We start from the raw sequence: 7,137 nt of genomic DNA, 5'->3' as shown, positions 1-7,137 counted from the left end.
GAAGGTTCGAATCTATCCAGAATCACCTTGGAATAAAGGCCTGGTGATCTACTCCAAAAGATCACAACCATCAAAAACCCTACGGAGTACAGCTCTGCTCTGACACACGTGGGCTCATCATAAGTCTGAAATCAACTCAAAAGCAACTGGTCTGGTTATTTCACAGTCTGCCTACCTCCACATGTTCACATCACTTGCTAGATTCTCAACTCTTCACTGACAGGAGGTTTATAGTTAGAAGTCATGTGGGAATGACTCACTAACATCACAAACCATTTTCAGGAGCCTCCTAACTCTTTCTTCAAGACATCCTTCATCTCTTTATTCCGGAGGCTGTAAATCATGGGGTTGAAAAATGTGGTCAAAACTGAGTAGAACAAAGTGGTGAACTTCTGCATGCCCTCTGCTTGTCCTGACCCAGGGCTCATGTAGGTTATCATGACAGATCCATAGAAAAGAAACACCACAGCCAGCTGGGAGGAGCAGGTGGAGAAGGCCTTCTTTTGGCCAGCAGCTGAGGACACCTGAATCACAGCCCTGAGCACCAGGGTGTATGAGCCAATAATGTAGAAAAAGGTGGCAAAGATGAGAAGGGAGCTCATGGTGCCACATATGAGAACAGTCTTTGGGATTGGGACACAGGCTGACGCCAGGTCCAGCAGAGGACCCAGGTCACACAGAAAGTCATCAATAACATTTGAACCACAAAATGGCAGTTGAGTAATAAGTATCGCTTGGATCAGGAACCAGAGGAAACCATACACCCAGGAAAAGATGACCAGGCTGCCACAGAACTTAGCAGTCATGACTGTGAGGTAGTGCAGGGGATGGCAGATCACCAGGAACCGGTCTTAGGCCATGATAGAGAGAAATAAGCATTCAGTTGTGCCCAGTGAGAAGAAGAAGTACAACCGCAGGAGGCACTGACTGAAGGAGATGGTTTTGGTCTTGGAGAGGAAGTTGGCCAGCATGTTGGGCACATCAGAGTCGACATAGCAGATCTCCAGGAGGGAGAAGTTGGCCAGCGGGATGTACATGGGAGTGTGGAGCTGGAGATCCCAGGGCACTGCACACACAATGTCCGTGTATCCAAGGAGAGTCAGGATGTAGGTCACAAAGAATATGGAAAAGCGGAATTACTGTATTTCCCAGCGGCAAGGGAAGCCCAAGAGGATGAGCTCAGTCAGAGTGTGGGACAAATTTTTGGCTTCTGAAGTCATTTCCTATTCTCATGTGAGGATTGCAGCAGAAATTACATACTATAAAGAGAAGAAAATTTTTTTCAAAAAGCTTTACCAATATTTACTATATTGATTTACAGTGGTTTATATACAGTATGGGAAACTCTGGTGGCGTAGTGGTTAAGACGTACAGCTGTTAGCCAAAAGGTCAGCAGTTCAAATCCACCAGGCACTCCTTGGAAACCCTAGGGGGCAGTACTACTCTGTCGTATAGGGTCATTATGAGTCGGAATCAACTGGACTGCAACAGGTTTGGTGTTTGGTAATATGAGCACACTTTTCTCATGGTAGGGAGAAAACCACCATACCAGTTGTTTCCTTTTAAAACCAAAACCAAACCTATCACCGTTGAGTTCATTCTGACTCATAGCGACCCAATAGGATAGAGTAGAACTGCCCCACAGAGTTTTCAAGGAGCACCCGGTGGATTCGAACTGCCGCAATTTTGGTTACCAGCTGTAGCACTTAGCCACTATGCCACCAGGGTTTCCCACACTATGTATAAACCACTATAAATCAATATAGTAAATATTGGTAAAGCTTTTTGAAAAAAGTTTCTTAGAATTAAAATAAAAATATAAATTCAAATATTTTCTTTCTGTTGTAAGGGTAAATACAAATTGAAATGGAAAATAAAAAATTCCTGCAAAAAGGAAACAGGCTCCCTTCTTGCTTCCCTTAGAGCACTCACTTTAGAAAACTTGACTTGGGAATTCTTTATCTGCCTCTTTTAAAAATGTATATAAATCTTTGGAAAAAAGCTAAATAAGCATCTTGCCTGTTTTATAAGTTTCCTTGTTTCCTCAAGGATCTGGGAGTCATATCTTTGAAATATAATCAGGTAAAATGGCTCCCCTATCTGCCTGTTTCTAGGCAAGACAAAGAGCCTAACTTCTCCATTTGCAATTCTAAAAGTTGCAAAACTATCTCCTGTAATAAAGAGATGGGAAGTTTATTTTTCCTCTGGATAAAGCAATTAGCAGGCACAGGTGGCTACTCCAAATACCAGATGAATATAGGATGAAGTATATACGGTAAATGGTGCCCTCACATCCTCTTACTTTAGGACTAGTTAGAGTTTATCTTGAGAACCTGTAGGAAATGAGTTGCATCTGATCGGCTATATAAAGGTCAGATTTCTGTTTTTGCAATCTCTTTAGAGGATCGCCTGTGTAAAAATCGTGCTATGGCAATGTCAGACCTCCTCATCTAACTTCACAAGAGGAAAGAGACAGAATCATTTTCAGTATGAACAGCTGATACTGATTTCTATGAGGTGGAGGTCAGAAATAACTCCTCTCTCCAATTTTTTTTTTTTTTTGATTTTTTTTTTCAGTCTGTCACATATAAGTTTATATACACCTTACTCCATACTCCCACTTGCTCTCCCCCTAATGAGTCAGCCCTTCCAGTCTCTCCTTTTCTGACAATTTTGCCAGCTTCCAACCCTCTCTACCCTTCCAACCCCCCTCCAGACAGGAGATGCCAACACAGTCTCAAGTGTCCACCTGATACAAATAGCTCACTCTACATCAGCATCTCTCTCCTACCCACTGTCCGGTCCCTTCCATGTCTGATGAGTTGTCTTCGGGGATGGTTCCTGTCCTGGGCCAACAGAAGGTTTGGAGGCCATGACCACCGGGATTCCTCTAGTCTCAGTCAGACCATTAAGTATGGTCTTTTTGTGAGAATTTGGGGTCTGCATCCCACTGATCTCCTTCTGCCTCAGGGGTTCTCTGTTGTGCTCCCTGTCAGGGCAGTCATCGGTTGTGGCCGGGCACCAACTAGTTCTTCTGGTCTCAGGATGATGTAGGTCTCTGGTTCATGTGGCCCTTTCTGTCTCCTGGGCGCATAGTCATCGTGTGACCTTGGTGTTCTTCATTCTCCTTTGATCCAGGTGGGTTGAGACCAATTGATGCATCTTAGATGGCCGCTTGTTAGCATTTAAGACCCCAGACGCCACATTTCAAAGTGGGATGCAGAATGTTTTCATAATAGAATTATTTTGCCAATTGACTTAGAAGTCCCCTTAAACCATGGTCCCCAAACCCCCGCCCTTGCTCCGCTGACCTCTGAAGCATTCAGTTTATCCCGGAAACTTCTTTGCTTTTGGTCCAGTCCAGTTGAGCTGACCTTCCATGTATTGAGTATTGTCCTTCCCGTCACCTAGAGTAGTTCTTATCTACTAACTAATCAGTAAAAAACCCTCTCCCACCCTCCCTCCCTTTTGTAACCACAAAAGTATGTGTTCTTCTCAGTTTATACTATTTCTCAAGATCTTATAATAGTGGTCTTATACAATATTTGTCCTTTTGCCTCTGACTAATTTCACTCAGCATAATGCCTTCCAGGTTCCTCCATGTTATGAAATGTTTTACAGATTCGTCACTGTTCTTTATCGACGCGTAGTATTCCATTGTGTGAATATACCACAATTTATTTAACCATTCATCCGTTGATGGACACCTTGGTTGCTTCCAGCTTTTTGCTCTTGTAAACAGAGCTGCAATAAACATGGGTGTGCATATATCTGTTTCTGTGAAGGCTCTTATTTCTCTAGGGTATATTCCGAGGAGTGAGATTTCTGGGTTGTATGGTAGTTCTATTTCTAACTGTTTAAGATAACGCCAGATAGATTTCCAAAGTGGTTGTACCATTTTACATTCCCACCAGCAGTGTATAAGAGTTCCAATCTCTCCGCAGCCTCTCCAACATTTATTATTTTGTGTTTTTTGGATTAATGGCAGCCTTGTTGGAGTGAGATGGAATCTCATCGTAGTTTTAATTTGCATTTCTCTAATGGCTAATGATCGAGAACATTTTCTCACATATCTGTTAGCTGCCTGAATATCTTCTTTAGTGAAGTGCGTGTTCATATCCTTTGCCCACTTCTTGATTGGGTTGTTTGTCTTTTTGTGGTTGAGTTTTAACAGAATCATATAGATTTTAGAGATCAGGTGCTGGTTGGAGATGTCATAGCTGAAAATTCTTTCCCAGTCGGTAGGTGGTCTTTTTACTCTTTTGGTGAAGTCTTTAGATGAGCGTAGGTGTTTGATTTTTAGGAGTTCCCAGTTATCTGGTTTCTTTTTGTCATTTTTGGTAATGTTTTGTATTCTGTTTCTGCCTCGTATTAGGGCTCCTAACGTTGTCCCTATTTTTTCTTCCATGATCTTTATCATTTTAATTTTTATGTTTAGGTCTTTGATCCACTTGGAGTTAGTTTTTGTGCATGGTGTGAGGTATGGGTCCTGTTTCATTTTTTTGCAAATGGATATCCAGTTATGCCAACACCATTTGTTAAAAAGACTACCTTTTCCCCAATTAACTGACACTGGGCCTTTGTCAAATATCAGCTGCTCATATGTGGACGGATTTATATCTGGGTTCTCAATTCTGTTGCATTGGTCCATGTGCCTGTTGTTGTACCAGTACCAGGCTGTTTTGACAACTGTGGCTGTATAATAGGTTCTGAAATCAGGTAGAGTGAGGCCTCCCACTCTCTTCCTCTTTTTCAGTAATGCTTTACTTATCCAAGGCTTCTTTCCCTTCCATATGAAGTTGGTGATTTGTTCCTCCATCACATTAAAAAATGACATTGGAATTTGGATCAGAAGTGCATTGTATGTATAGATGGCTTTTGGTAGAATAGACATTTTTACTATGTTAAGTCTTCCTATCCATGAGCAAGGTATGTTTTTCCACTTAAGTAGGTCATTTTTAGTTTCTTGTAGTAGTACTTTGGAGTTTTCTTTGTATAGGTCTTTTACATCTTTGATAAGATTTATTCCTAAGTATTTTATCTTCTTGGGGGCTACTGTGAATGGTATTGATTTGGTTATTTCCTCTTCGATGTTCTTTTTGTTGATGTAGAGGAATCCAAATGATTTTTGTATGTTTATCTTATAACCTGAGACTCTGCCAAACTCTTCTACTAGTTTCAGTAGTTTTCTGGAGGATTCCTTAGGGTTTTCTGTGTATAAGATCATGTCATCTGCAAATAGAGATAATTTTACTTCCTCTTTGCCAATCCGGATGCCCTTTATTTCTTTGTCTGGCCTAATTACTCTGGCTAGGACCTCTAGCACAATGTTGAATAAGAGCAGTGATAAAGGGCATCCTTGTATGGATCCCGTTCTGAAGGGAAATACTTTCAGGCTCTCTCCATTTAGAGTGATGTTGGCTGTTGACTTCGTATAGAAGCCCTTTATTATGTTGAGGAGTTTTCCTTCAATTCCTATTTTGGTGAGAGTTTTTTATCCCAAATGGGTGTTGGACTTTGTCAAATGCCTTTTCTGCATCAATTGATAAGATCACGTGGTTTTTGTCTTTTCTTTTATTTACACGGTGGATTACATTAATGGTTTTTCTAATATTAAACCAGCCTTGCATACCGGGTATAAATCCCACTTGGTCGTGGTGGATTATTTTTTTGATATGTTGTTGAATTTTATTGGCTAGAATTTTGTTGAGGATTTTTGCATCTATGTTCATGAGGGATATAGGTCTGTAATTGTCTCTTTTTGTGATGTCTTTACCTGGTTTTGGTATCAGGGAAATGGTGGCTTCATAAAATGGGTTAGGTAGTATTCCATCATTTTCTACACTTTGAAATACCTTTAGTAGTAGTGGTGTTAACTCTTCTCTGAAAGTTTGGTAGAACTCTGCAGTAAAGCCATCTGGGCCAGGGCTTTTTTTTGTTGGGAGTTTTTTGATTACCATTTCAATCTCTTTTTTGTTATGGGTCTATTTAGTTGTTCTACTTCTGATTGTGTTAGTTTAGGTAGGCATTGTTTTTCCAGGAATTCATCCATTTCTTCTAGGTTTGCAAATTTGTTAGAGTACAATTTTTCGTAATAATCTGATATGATTCTTTTAATTTCAGTTGGGTCTGTTGTGATGTGGTCCTTCTCGTTTCTTATTTGGGTTATTTGTTTCCTTTCCTGTATTTCTTTAGTCAGTCTGGCCAATGGTTTATCAATTTTGTTAATTTTTTCAAAAAACCAGCTTTTGTCTTTGTTAATTCTTTTAATTTTTTTTCTGTTCTCTAATTCATTTAGTTCAGCTCTAATTTTTATTATTTGTTTTCTTCTGGTGCCTGATGGATTCTTTGCTGCTCACTTTCTATTTGTTCAAGTTGTAGGGACAGTTCTCTGATTTTGGCTTTCTTCTTTTTGTATGTGTGCATTTATCGATATAAATTGGCCTCCGAGCATTGCCTTTGCTGTGTCCCAGAGGTTTTGGTAGGAAGTATTTTCATTCTCGTTGCATTCTATGAATTTCTTTATTCCCTCCTTAATGTCTTCTATTACCCAGTCTTTTTTCAGCAGGGTATTGTTCAGTTTCCAAGTATTTGATTTCTTTCCCTAATTTTTCTGTTATTGATTTCCACTTTTATAGTGGTCTGAGAAGATGCTTTGTAATATTTCGATGTTTTAGATTCTGCAAAGGTTTGTTTTATGACCTAATATGTGGTCTAGTCTAGAGAATGTTCCATGCGCACTAGAAAAAAAAGTATACTTTGCAGCAGTTGGGTGGAGAGTTCTGTATAAGTCAATGAGGTCAAGTTGGTTGATTGTAGTAATTAGGTCTTCCGTGTCTCTATTGAGCTTCTTATTGGAAGTCCTGTCCTTCTCCGAAAGTGGTGTGTTGAAGTCTCCTACTATAATTGTGGAGGTCTATCTCGCTTTTCAGTTCTGTTAAAATTTGTTTTATGTATCTTGCAGCCCTGTCATTGGGTGCATAAATATTTAATATGGTTATATCTTCCTGGTCAATTGTCCCTTTTATCATTATGTAGTGTCCTTCTTTATCCTTTGTGGTAGATTTAACTTTAAAGTCTATTTTGTCAGAAATTAATATCGCCACTCCTGCTCTTTTTTGCTTATTGTTTGCTTGA

The 7,137-nt window shown here is 39.9% G+C and overlaps 1 pseudogene; it reads right to left on the bottom strand.

Annotated features, from left to right (window-relative positions):
• Nucleotides 1–278: 278 nt before the first annotated feature.
• On the bottom strand, nucleotides 279–1,220 carry LOC126083582 (olfactory receptor 11H6-like; annotated as a pseudogene).
• Nucleotides 1,221–7,137: the final 5,917 nt, after the last annotated feature.

The sequence above is a fragment of the Elephas maximus genome, chromosome 10 (assembly GCF_024166365.1).
Source record: "Elephas maximus indicus isolate mEleMax1 chromosome 10, mEleMax1 primary haplotype, whole genome shotgun sequence".
Lineage (NCBI taxonomy): Eukaryota > Metazoa > Chordata > Mammalia > Proboscidea > Elephantidae > Elephas > Elephas maximus.
Note: the sequence above shows the minus strand (reverse complement) of the source record. Positions and strands in the feature narration are given on the sequence as shown.